This window comes from Callospermophilus lateralis, chromosome 3, assembly GCF_048772815.1.
Source record: "Callospermophilus lateralis isolate mCalLat2 chromosome 3, mCalLat2.hap1, whole genome shotgun sequence".
NCBI lineage: Eukaryota > Metazoa > Chordata > Mammalia > Rodentia > Sciuridae > Callospermophilus > Callospermophilus lateralis.
The window spans coordinates 30,327,347-30,340,109 of NC_135307.1; the positions used below are offsets into that span (position 1 = coordinate 30,327,347).

A 12,763-nucleotide genomic window follows, 5' to 3' on the forward strand; every position below is an offset into this window, starting at 1 on the left:
GTTGAGTGAAAAAAACATGTATAAAAGAGTACATCCTGTATTAAGCTTTCTATAAAATGCAAAACAGGGGCTGGGATTGTGGCTCAGGGATAGACCGCTTGCTTAGCACATGAGAGGTGCTGGGTTCAATCCTCAGCACCACATAAAAATAAATAAAATAAAGACATTGTGTCCAGCTACAACTAAAAAGAAAAATGCAAAACAGACAAAACACATCTGTGTTTTGTTGAAGTTCTTAACAGCTTTTGTAGAAATTATAATAGTGATATCTTTTATAGGAAGAAACAGTGGGGTGCTCATAAGAGGGAAGCATAAGAGGAATCTAGGATACTACTGTTGTTTTCTTCTTGATCAGGGTGCTAGTAACATAAATGTGCTTCTTTGTGAAAAGTAATTGAGCCATATACTTATTTGTGTACTTTTTTCTATAAATGCTATACTTAACAAATTGTTAAAAGATGTTTGTATATGTGAATCTGTTACTAAAGGCACATTTTTAGTGCCTTTTTTTTCCATAAAGATCCATATGATAAATTCCTCTTTTGAAGGTGTAGTCAGATTTGTCTTAATTCTTAGAGCTAAATTTCATGTCCAGTTGTACTTTTTAAATTCTTTTTTCAGAAACTTATGAAATATTAATAAATGAATTAAATGAATAGCCTTAGTTACTTCAATTTTTTTCTCTTTATTTTTCCAATTTTTTGGTATAAAATTTTAAGGTAGTATTTCAGTTATATAGCTATTCTTGTCAAACTCCTTTTTGAAAATATTCTCTTAAATTTATTTAATTTTCATTTTCCAGTCTCCATTTTAATAGTAGCCAGTAGACAAAATACATCTCCTTGTAGACAAAAGCTTTTTGGTTTAAATTGTATTTATATTCAGAAGTTGAGGTTGTTGGAATCTCATTTTTCAAATCCTATATCTTCCATGAAATCTTTCTTCATTTCTTCCCTCTAATTCAGTAATCTCAACTTCTCTTAAGTCAAACAGTGATTTGTGCTGTTCTTAAAGCATTTATAGTTTGCTATAATATAGTATTTTTAATATTTTTATTGCTCCCAATTGTATTTTTTTATTAATGCAAAAAATTAAAGGCAAAAAAATGTACTGTAAATCTGATAAACAACAGAATGCAGGTGATATTCAATAGCGTGATTTTAAAACATAATGACATCTGAGATTATACTTACTTTAGTTGACATGAATTGCATCATATATAGAAAAATTATCATCTTCAACTTAAAAAAAAAAGCAAAGGTTGAAAGATGGCACACTTTTAAAATACTTGATGGGCAAGGTAAGATATATGGTAGAAGTTGTAAACCACGTGTATGTTCTCATCACTTTAAATGTGAGGCCACATGAAAGATGGTACATCTGTTAAATTCCATAAACTGTTAATGAAAAAAAGGAGGGAAGGCTTCAGCACCCCATCCCCCAGTATTCTCAATATTAAAAGCATAGATGAAGTATTAGGACCTGATACTGCCCAGGTACTATGAGAATCTAGAGCTTAGAGATTGTTATTTTTCTGTACCTCTCCTAATATTAAGTATATTAGTCAGTTTTCTGTCACTGTGACAAAAATCTACTTACAAGTAGGAGAGACTTATTTTTGGCTTGTAGGTTGAAAGGTTTCAGTCCATGGTCAGCTGTATTCATTGTATTTAGGCCTGTGGCAAGGCAGAACATCATGGCAAGGAGCACATGGCAGATCCAAGCTCCTCAGCTCATGGTGGGGAAAGGAGCCAGGAATAAGATGTAACCTTTAAGGGAACACTCCCAAAGACCTACTTCCTCCAACTAGGCCTCATTTCCTAAGTTTCATCCATCAACCAGCATTAAATATTGTTCATTCGTCACACATTTACCATGGGTCTTTGATAGGATTAGTCATCTTCCAAAGGTGCCACCTCTGAACCCTTTTTTGCCTTGGGAATCAAGCCTTCAACACTTGAGCTTTTGGGGAACATTTCAAATTCAAACCCTAAGTATTGTGATCATAGTCCACTTGACAGATTCAGATAGTCAGTCTGAATTGCCTTGTGTTTACCCTGGAGTGCTATTTCATAACTTAATGTTGCTTGTGTAATTTTCTCCATAAAGCAGAGATCTTCAATATACATTTTCATTTTTTAAATAGATTTTTAGTTGATGATAGACCTTTATTTTATTTTTATGTGGTGCTGAGAATTGAACCCAGTGCCTTACACATGCTAGACAAGTGCTCTACCACTGAACTACAACGTACCTCGTCCCATATTTTATTTTTGACCACTTTTTATTAAGATTCAATCCCAGGTCTATAACTGTGACTCTATAGTATTTACCCTATACCAGTCATATTTTTCGTTTGGGACAGAAGAAATATACAGAACAAAAACATTCTAAGCTAAATATTTTTTTTAACACTTTGAGGAACTACTGTTTGCTACAAGAAAATGAACAGAGTTTTTTTTCTTTTATGAAGAAGAACATACAGATATGATTGTGGAATTAAATGTGGAGATACTCTAGATTGCTTTGAATAAGTTTCTCTCGTATTCCAGTGACCCTGGGTTCATTTCCCACCCTACCTTTCTTTCTGTTTTTCTTTTATAAAAAATTCTTTCCTACCAGTATCAGGAATTGATCCATCTTGACATAGCCCTTCTCTTTTAGACCCCTTAAATACTACTAGTCTTAAAGGGAATATGAATGGAATAGGATTTGTGGGAATGGCTGTCAATAAATAGCAATGTACTATTTGCCTCTTTATGTATTAAGTGCGGTATTTTTGTTTTTAAGATCCAGTGATTTACTTCTAGGTGTTTGATTTTTTTTTTTTTTTTTTATGTAGGGGCATTTTAGTTGTTGTTATATATTAGAGAAGACTATGGTTCTACTTTAGTGTGTGAATCTTGCAATGCTGCAGTAACTTGAAGTAATCATCTTCACTATGTCATTATAATAAAGTCATGTTTCCTGGGAGAAAATTGAGAGCCTCCTCTTTTTATTTTGTGTATCTTTGTTTACCATATCAGTATCATGTAGCAATAATTATGTTACTAACAACAATTTTGTGAGATGTTTATTATTCTCATTTTACAGATGAGGAAACTGAGGCTTGGTGAAGTTATGAAACTTGTCCAAAGTTACACAGCTTGTAAAGGGCACAGCCAAGATTCAGAGCCAGGTCTGTCCAGCTTCAAAACTATTCATCATAGCCATGACACTTTGAAATAGCTGTGAAGTATCAACTTATGATAAATTGTTTTAGTATTATATTGCCTGTTACTTAACTCTTAACAAATTTTTAATGGAGAGGTTTTTATGGTCCTTCATAATTTCCTTTATCATTTTAAATATATTGTGAAAAGCAGCATAATGTAGTAACTAAGGGTTTGGGCTCTGGAGACAGACTAACTGGGTATGAATCTCCAAGATTTTCCACTTATTATGTGATATTGGAAAAGTAATTTAACTTTTTGTACCTCAGTTTTCCTGTCTGTAAAATGATGACAGTGTACCTGATAGGATTGTTGTGAAAATGACATGGTTTAATATGAATCAGCACTTATAGAGGAGGCCTGGTGCATAGCAGTCATTCAATGAATGTCAACTATAAGTATTGTCATCTTTGGGTAACTCTAAAGCAAATGATTATTATTTATAATTCTTTTAGGAAATTTAGGTAGAGCAAATTTTAGGCAACAATGTAGAATATCACAAAAATTATAAACCAAAACTAAAATTAGATCTAAAGAAAATCACTCATTTTGTCAAGTTTAAATTGGTTGTAAAGCAAATTGGATACCTGCTTATAGGTTTTACATATACAAGAGTCAAACATATATAAAGACCAAACATAAGTCCACCTGAGACACTTTTTGAGCCTAATAGAATCATTGTATTATTAATGCATTTTGCCTGTTTTCCCCTGAAAGTACAATTTCAGAGTAAATTTCTACATTTTCAGGTGACTTTTAAGGAGATGATGTTTTAACATGATGACAGATAATTACTAAGAATCAAACCTTATATGTTCTGTAAAATGTTGGCAACATTCCATCACTGGTGGGAGTGGTTATCCGAATTTATGTTATAGTGAATGTGCACTGACTGACCTTCGAACCAGTAGAACCACAGTCATTCAACTAGAACCCATCCATACTTGTTTGTTGCAGTTGTCAGAATTCTAAAGTACTGTTTCAACTTTTACTACAAATTAATTAAAATGCCTACTACTAGTGACTAATTGTACCTATGATTAGTTGCTGAACTATCCTGAATGGGAGGTAATTTGAGTCAAATTTGCAAAAATTCACAAGCTATTAAAGAATGGGATTTGTCTTTTATATGTGTATGATCTCTAGCTTTTAATCTATGCATGCATTTAATTTATTCCCTTATTTTATGGCATTAAACCTTATTGTTCTTGATCATAGTATATCTTTCTCATTATTTAGATATTTTAAGATACCTTTCAGTAATCTTAAATTTAATTATTAGTTATCTTATTGTTAATGTTGTATATATTTTTTCTTTACAATTTCTATTTGCTCATATAAGCTTTTTTTAAAAACTGAAAAGGTTTATGCTCAGTCATCTTCCTAAATTGTTTTATTCTAATAACTGATCTATGAATGGTTTTGGGTTTTCTATGTAGTCAATTAAACTATTGTGAATGAAAATTCTTTCCAGTGCTTATGCATTTAATTTTTTTTCTTGTCTTCCTGCACTAGTTAGGACTTCTAATAACTCAGTACAACTTTTAATAGTTGGGATCTTTATGTTGCACTTAATTTTTTTTAAAGGAAATGTGTCTTAGGTTTCACCATTAACAATAGTGTTACAGAGCTAGGTATGATGACATGCACCTGTAGTCCCAATATTCAGGAGGCTGAGGCATGAGAATCACTTGGGCCCATGAGTTTGAGACCAGCTTAGAAAACAGAAACTATATATCTACCCATCCACCCGTATGTCTCTCATTCACAAACACGTGCGTGCATGTACACGTGCGCACACACACACACACAATATTGAACCTGGGGCCTTATGCATGCCAAGCACACACTCTATAGTTGAGCTACACCCCAGTCACATCCTGTAGATTTTTTTTTTAAATTATACCCTTTAAAGACATTTCTATTCCTGGTTGGCTAAGATATTTTTTGTGTGTGAAGAATGAGTATTGAATTTCATTAGATGCCTTTTGTGCGTTTGAGATGATCATGTGGTTTTCCTCCTTTCTTCTGTTAATGTGGTAAATGGCATTTTTAATTTTCTAATGTTGAATTACTGTTGTATCACTGGAATAAACCCATCTGTGTCATGATAGTGTTTTTCATATACAATTGGATTTGGTCTTTTAATCATTTGTATGAGATTTTTACATCTATGTTCATAGGTGAAATTAGCCCATAATTTTTGTTTCTTATGTTGTCCTTACATAGTTTAGATATCCAGACCAGATTATGCCAACTTCACAGATTGATTTGGGGACTATCCTCCCCACCTTTAAAGGATTTATGTAAGACTGGAATGATCTGTTTCTTAAAAGTTTGGTTACACTTGTACTCAACTTCCTGGGCTTAGTATTTGGGGTGTGGGGTAGGGTTAATATTTTTAGAGGGAGGGAACCATTTTCTAAATGGTTTTATTGAGGGTCAGTTTTTAGAAAGTTTCTCTTTTTCAGGAATTCACTTATTTTGTCTGAGATTTTCAAGTATTTGGCATAAAATTAATCAAAGAATTTTATTACTGTTAAGTTTCTTTTAAAAATTTTGCTGTTTATATATTTCTGTCTTTGACTCCTAAAATTTGTTTTGCACCTTCTTTTTTTCTTCATCATTCTTGCTGGAGGGTGTGTGTGTGTGTGTGTGTGTGTGTGTGTATATATATATATATATATATATATATATATATATATATAATGTTTTCTATTTAATTAATTTCTGGCCTTTCTACTTCATACACATTTTTATAGTAACAAGCAGAATTTAAGATAAGGACACAGAGATATCTGTAACTTCCCAAGGACAGAATGTTATTAGGTTCCAGGAATAGCTTGAACCAGGGGTCTAAAATGCTTTTAGGAACTTGCCTCATTCTCTTTCTTTTATAGGTCTGCTTTATAGGTCTTTCTCCCTTTCTGTCAATTGACTTTCTGCTCTTCAGTCTATGGGGTAGAAAACAATGATTACGAGCCTCTGAATTTGATGTCAATTATAAACTTGGGTTCTGATTACTCTTAGTATCTTAGATTTTTCTGTTTGGATTACTTTCTTCCTGAATATTTTTTTTTTTTCCTTAAAGGTGTGTGTGTGTGTGTGTGTGTGTGTGTGTGTGTGAGAGAGAGAGAGAGAGAGAGAGAGAGAGAGAGAGAGAGAGACTGACTTTCTCTTTACTGGGAATCAAACCCAGGGCCCTCAGGCATTGTAGATAAGCATTGTACCATCAAGCAGTATCCCTAGCCCTAGAGGTCTCTTAATGAGATTTTCTGTAGTAAACTCTTTTTTTAAAATATTTATTTTTTATTTGTAGTTGTACACAATACCCTTATTTTACTTATTTATTTTTATGTGGTACTGAGGATCAAACCCAGGGCCTCACACGTGCTAGGCAAGCTCTCTACCACTGAGCCACAACCCTAGCCCTCTGTAGTAAACTCTTAAAGTTTTGTATCTGAAAGTAGTTTTATCACCCTCATTCTCGATAGATATTTAATTATATAATATGAATTGGCAATATTTTGTATCCCCCTGAATAATTCCACACTTTTTCTGGTTTTAATTGTTACTATAGACAAATTAGCTGTCCAATTAGTTGTTCTTTCAGGCCTGTCCTTTTTGTGTCCGGTTGCTTATGGAGGCCTCTGTGTGTTTTGGTTTTCCATGTTTCATAAACTGTGCGTAGATACGGCGTGCTGTTTGGTTTTTACCCTGTATGAGATTATGATTATAAACTTCTTATTTTCTCTGGAAGAAGTCTTTGTGGGTATTCTTGGGGGCTCAAGATGTAAATGTATTACATCAAGATGATTTGCCTTTGTTTTTTCCAGGTGCCTCAAAGTACTTTGGTGAAACTTTAAATTTATTACTTGAAGCATTTTAGACTACCAAGTGAAGTATATTCGGGTTGCAAATATGTACATGGACTTGCTTGTGTTTACAGTCTCTTAGAAATCTTTCTTCTGTTCAGCAACAAGAAGGCAACTTTCCTTGTAGTCCTTTAGTTAGGTGTGGGGTTGGGGTAGAATGGTTCACTCTTTTCCTTCAGATGAAACTTTTGGATGGGGGGAAGCAGTAAGGTTCCAGCTTTATCTGGAAGGAATCTTTATGTGGAAAGACTGCCCATGGTAGGTGGGCCATGAACTGTTAACTTCTCTTCTTTTCCAAGAGACCATCAAAACTAAACTCATGTTTGTTAGAAGTCATCACGGAAAAATCAGTTTCATATGCCACGTGTCTCTTTGAGTTTCTGCTTTTTCATGGATTTTGTTCTGGTAATTCCTTTACCATACTGTCAGCTCTTCAACGTATTTAAGATATTTTTGAAATAAAATTTTATTCATTTTTTGTTTTCAGTGAGAAAACTGTTAAAACAGTCTAATATGTTACTGGAGGTGTTATTTACTTCTAATTTTTGTATCTTTAGTTTCTATGATTCCTTAAGATAGAAGCTTATCAATTATTGACCTTCTTTTTCTGTTTTTTTTTTTTTGTGTGTGTGTGTGTGTGTATGTGTGTATGCATGTGTGTGCGCTGGGGATCGAACCCTGCATGCACCCTACCACTGAGCTATACCCACAGCCCTTATGTTCTAATATATTTGGCACTGTTAAAAGTAGCTCGCTCTCTCTCTCTCTCTCTCTCTCTCTCTCTCTCTCTCTCATACACACACACACACACACACACACACACACAATAAAACAAACAAACAATAAATAAAAGCAGCTTGCCAGGCACTATAGTGCATGCCTATAATTCCATTGGCTCTGGAGGCTGAGACAGGAGGTTAACAAGTTCAAAGCCAGCCTCAGTAACTTAGCAAGGCCTTAATAACTCAGTAAGACCCTGTCTCTCTAAATAAAATAGAAAAAAGGGGCATGGGACTTGGGACATGGCTCAGTGGTTAAGTGCCCCTGGGTTCAACCCCCAGTACCAAAAAAAAAAAAAAAAAATGAGGGGCAGCTCATGAGTTTTGAAATGAATTTTGAAAATCAGCCCATGAGTTTTCATTATTAATTATATATTTAAATTAAAATTTTTTATGATAAAAAGATTTCCCCCACCTTCTTTAAGCCATGAACTATGATTCACAAATCATTTACAAACGTGATTTTAAGTTTTGAAATATTTGGATTTTAAAAGAAGTATCTTTTTGTTATATTTAAGTTAATTACCTTTTTAAAAAAAGCCACAGGGGCTAGGGATGTGGCTCAAGCGGTAGCGCGCCTGTCTGGCATGCGTGCGGCCCAGGTTCGATCCTCAGCACCACATACGAACAAAGATGTTGTATCCGTCGATAAATGAAAAAAAATAAATATTAAAAAGTTCTCTCTCTCCCTCACTCTCTCTTTAAAAAAAAAAAACACAATTTTTAATTTGAATTGTAAAGCAAGGCACAACTATGTGCTATATGAGGCATGTTTAAAACAAAGTAACCTAGAAAAGTTAAATATAAAAGGGTGGGCAAAGGAATACAGGCAAATAGAAATTTTAAAAAGTAAGAATTGCTGTATGACCTCTCTTCACTACATCCCTCTCCCCTTCCGGATAACAAACATGTGGATAACCAGTGTTCCATGTCTTGAGACTTAGGTTCCTGGAAGACTGATTTTGTGTTAATAATAGAAATGTTGATTTTCTTTTTCTTTCTTCTCTTTCTTCTCTTAACTGCTTTTTCTTCTCACACTTTAACATCTCTGGAATTGGCATGTATCTCTCCTTGGAACGCATTTTACTATTGATGATATGTAATTAATGAACAATTAACAATTTTTACAGCATTTTTCTTCTTTAGTAGAATAAAAAATAATGGTGCATCTTGCAATTGATGCTATAATAACCTTGATAAAATATATATTTTTTATACACATACCATAGTACTTCTCCCTCTGTCATGCCCCCTTTCTTTTTCTTTCATTCTGCACTTATCATTCAAAGCCTTAGGGCCTTAAAGAAGGGGTGTTTATGGGGGTGTGTTTAAGGTTGCTTTCCCTCCCATTTGTGGTATTGGCATTTGAACCCAGGCCATGCATATGCTAGACAGGTATTCTACCACTCAGCTACATGCACAGCTCCCAGGAAATAATTTTTCTATCTTGGCTCTTCTTCCAGCACTTTCTTCTTGATGAGAGGAGATATATATTTAAGATTATTTTGAATAGAACAGGAATCTTTAAGGAAGGTAGAAATTTTACTGAATGGATGTTAAAGTATCTGATCAAATTCAAGGAAAAGTTGAATAAATGAAACAAAAAAAAGTTACAAATTGTAAAGCAGTAGAAAAGAAATAAAACAAGTAGAGTAATAAAGAATTATATAGAATGGTGTTTAGAAAGTTTAAAGGGCCTCATCAGAGAGATAAAATTTAGGTTAAGTCTTGAAGTATGAGTGGTAAACAGAAGCACTTGAAGAGTCTGGGATAAAAACATTTCAGGGAGAAGGAAACAGCAGGCTCAAGTTGGAAACAAGCCTGCATTCAATCAAAATGATGATAAAGAGTTAGGGAAAGTGCCATTTCAAGGTAAGAGAGTCAGGTAGGATCATACCTTAATATAATAACATTTACTGAGCATTTGTGATATTCTGAGCACTCTTCTAAGCACTGCCTGAGCAGCGTGAATTATTATGTTATACTGACTCACTGAATACTGAGAGTTTAGATTTAATTTGAAGATACATTTTTTTTTGAGAGAGAGAGAGAGAGAGAGAGAGAGAGAGAGAGAGAGAATTTTAATATTTATTTTTTTTAGTTCTTGGCGGACACAACATCTTTGTTTGTATGTGGTGCTGAGGATCGAACCTGGGCTGCACGCATGCCAGGCGAGCGCGCTACCACCTGAGCCACATCCCCAGCCCTGAAGGTACATTAAAAGCCATGGAACTATTAAGCAGTGTCATGATCCATTTTACATGTTTAAAAGATTTTACTAGCTACATTGTACACAGTTGATCAGAGAGGAACAATAGAAGGAGTAGAAATAAATCCTACTTGGTGGTTTATAGTAGTCCAGGTAAGAGATGAAGTTGTCCTGAATATGGTGGTTCTGGAGGTAGAGACAGGAGTAGTGGACAGTTTTGAAATATATTTCAGAAGTATTTTGTTGATGGATATGGGGAAATATAATTAGAGAAGATTAAAGAATTAAAAAGATATGTGTAGATAAATTGCCAAGTTATTTGTCAGTAAAAGGGAGCAGAGCTGTTTTTAACTGGCTTCTTTTCTCTCCCTCTCTCCTTGCCTCCTACCTTTCATTCTTGGAACCAAATATATTTTTTTCCAGTGTCTCTCTCCAGATTCCAACACCTTTTTTCTCATCCCACACTTGACAGATGCTTAGAGGAGAAAAGTCAGTGTAAAAAGTAGGCTAGCATTCTCAGCAGTTCTGCCCTTTTTCATCAAGATGTTCCTTGCTAAATCAGTCTTTGCTATATCAGAACAAAATTATTTTGTTCGCAAAGTAAAGATTGAATTCTTAAAGTAATGATCTTAATGAAGTCTGTGTATATATGTGTTGTGTGGTTCAGAGTGATGGCCATATGTGTTTTTATCTGTAAAATTTTAACATGACTTAAAAGGTAAGTGTTGCTGAATCACAAATTCAGCTTGCCATTTGGAACTCAGTAAAAAGGCAAATAACCAATTAAAGATAAAATTTGTTTTATAACTATAAGAAAAGCTTTCTCTTTAAAAAAAAAATTCCTAAATATATTCAGGTTTAGCTTTAGCATTCTTTGAAACCATCTTTGACTGAAGTTTTAAAAAGACAGGGTTCTTCCTTGTTTTTTGAAGCTTTAACTTTCCATGATTATCTTTAAGGAGTAAATAGGAAAGCCCTGTATCAAAACAACAGGAGAAGTTTTTTGGACAAGGTAAGTGGGGAGATGAAAATTCATAAGGCAGAAACCTGAACATAAAGCCAGATAAGATTCTGGATGACCATTTAAATAGTGGCAAATTTTATGTCATCATAGAATTCTTTGAGATTCTGATGAAAGAAGAAGAATCTGGCCCCAAAAAGCAAACAGACATACATTCAAATTTGTATGTAATCTTAAAGGGTTACTGAACTCAAAGAACCTGTAGGATGTACATTGTTTTCCCCAGGTGAAGAACATGTGGTCTAAATGGTAATCAGGGCTGAGGAGTATGTGGCTGGAGAACTTTGACATCCAAACTATGACACTGCTCTATTCTCAAATACCAGTCTTTAGGACAGCCAAAACTTAATTTGTTGTTTTAAAATGGTTGGTCTGACAGCTAATGAAGCAAAGTAATTTTTAGTTTTAGCTCTTAAGAAATTAGAATCATCTATTCCTATTTTTTTTCCTTTGAAAATGCTGTACATGGTATAGTTTTCTGAGATAAGTGAACATAGTCCTTAACCTGTGTAGCCTATTTTTTAAAGAAGAGTTGAACTGGGCTGGGGTTGTGGCTTAGTGGTAGAGCACTCACCTAGCATGGGTGAGGCACTGGGTTCGATCCTCAGCACCACATAAAGATAAATAAATAAAGGCATTGTGTCCATCTACAACTAAAACATTAAAAAAAAAAGTTGAACTGAAATAAAAACAAGTTTCAGATTTATGGCAGCTAAATGAATGTTTCTTTTGAGAAGTAGGATTTAATAGGATACATATTATCCCTTTGTTTTCATTATCATTCCATGAATTAGTCTGTAAATTAACTTCTATTAGAAAACTACAAACTTTAAAATGAATTTTATTAGTCATGTAAGTTAACTACTAGGTATTTATTTAGCCATTAGTAATAAAACTACTTTGTCACTGTTTATTCATCTCAATGCTTAAGGTAGAACACTGAACCAAGGATGCAACTTCATTATGAATTGTATCTTTTTTTTTTTTTTAGTTGTAGATGGACACACAATACCTTTATTTATTTTTATGTGGCACTGAGGATTGAACTCAGTGAGGCAAGCACTTTACCACTGAGGTACAGCCCCAGCCCACAAATTGTTTCTTGTTAGGCAAATTATATCAGTTAGGTTAATATTTAATGTAATCCATTGATAGAATAGAGGATTCATCTGCTTCTACTCCTTGGCCATAATAAGAATATAACATTCCAAATATATATATATATATATATATATTTTTTTTTTTCCAGTTAACTTGATTAAATAAAAGGTTTTTTTCCTTTCACTCTGAATCTTGAAAGCAAGCACATCATAAGAAATAACAAGTCACAGACTACTGTGACATATACAGCAAATATTAGTATTTTGATATATTAATATTCATGCTGTGTTTTCAAAATAATGAATGAATTATATTGACATAAAAAATCAAAGAAAGAATTTTAAAAGAATATTTTATACTTATAATTTACTTTAATGTCATAATCATTGAATTTGATATTTTAGCTTGAATTTCAGCAAGGGAACAAATGATTTTTTTTTTTTTAAGAGAGAGGAGAGAGAGAATCTTTAATATTTATTTTTTAGTTATTGGCGGACACAACATCTTTGTTTGTATGTGGTGCTGAGGATCGAACCTGGGCCGCACGCATGCCAGGCGAGCGCGCT

The 12,763-nt window shown here is 33.7% G+C and overlaps 1 protein-coding gene across 12 annotated transcripts in view; it reads left to right on the forward strand.

Moving 5' to 3' along the window:
• Nucleotides 1-12,763, forward strand: part of Numb (NUMB endocytic adaptor protein) — a 161,709-nt gene that overhangs the window by 74,364 nt on the left and 74,582 nt on the right. For 7 of the 12 annotated variants that reach the window (XM_076849918.1, XM_076849905.1, XM_076849915.1 and 4 more), the window contains one exon: nucleotides 3,094-3,178. The exons of 4 other annotated variants lie outside the window; for them this stretch is intronic. The gene's annotated coding sequence lies outside the window, so the exon portion shown is untranslated. Of the gene's footprint in view, nucleotides 1-3,093; nucleotides 3,179-10,017; nucleotides 10,079-12,763 lie in introns of those variants that run through there. One more of the 12 variants, XM_076849913.1, reaches the window with a different exon arrangement.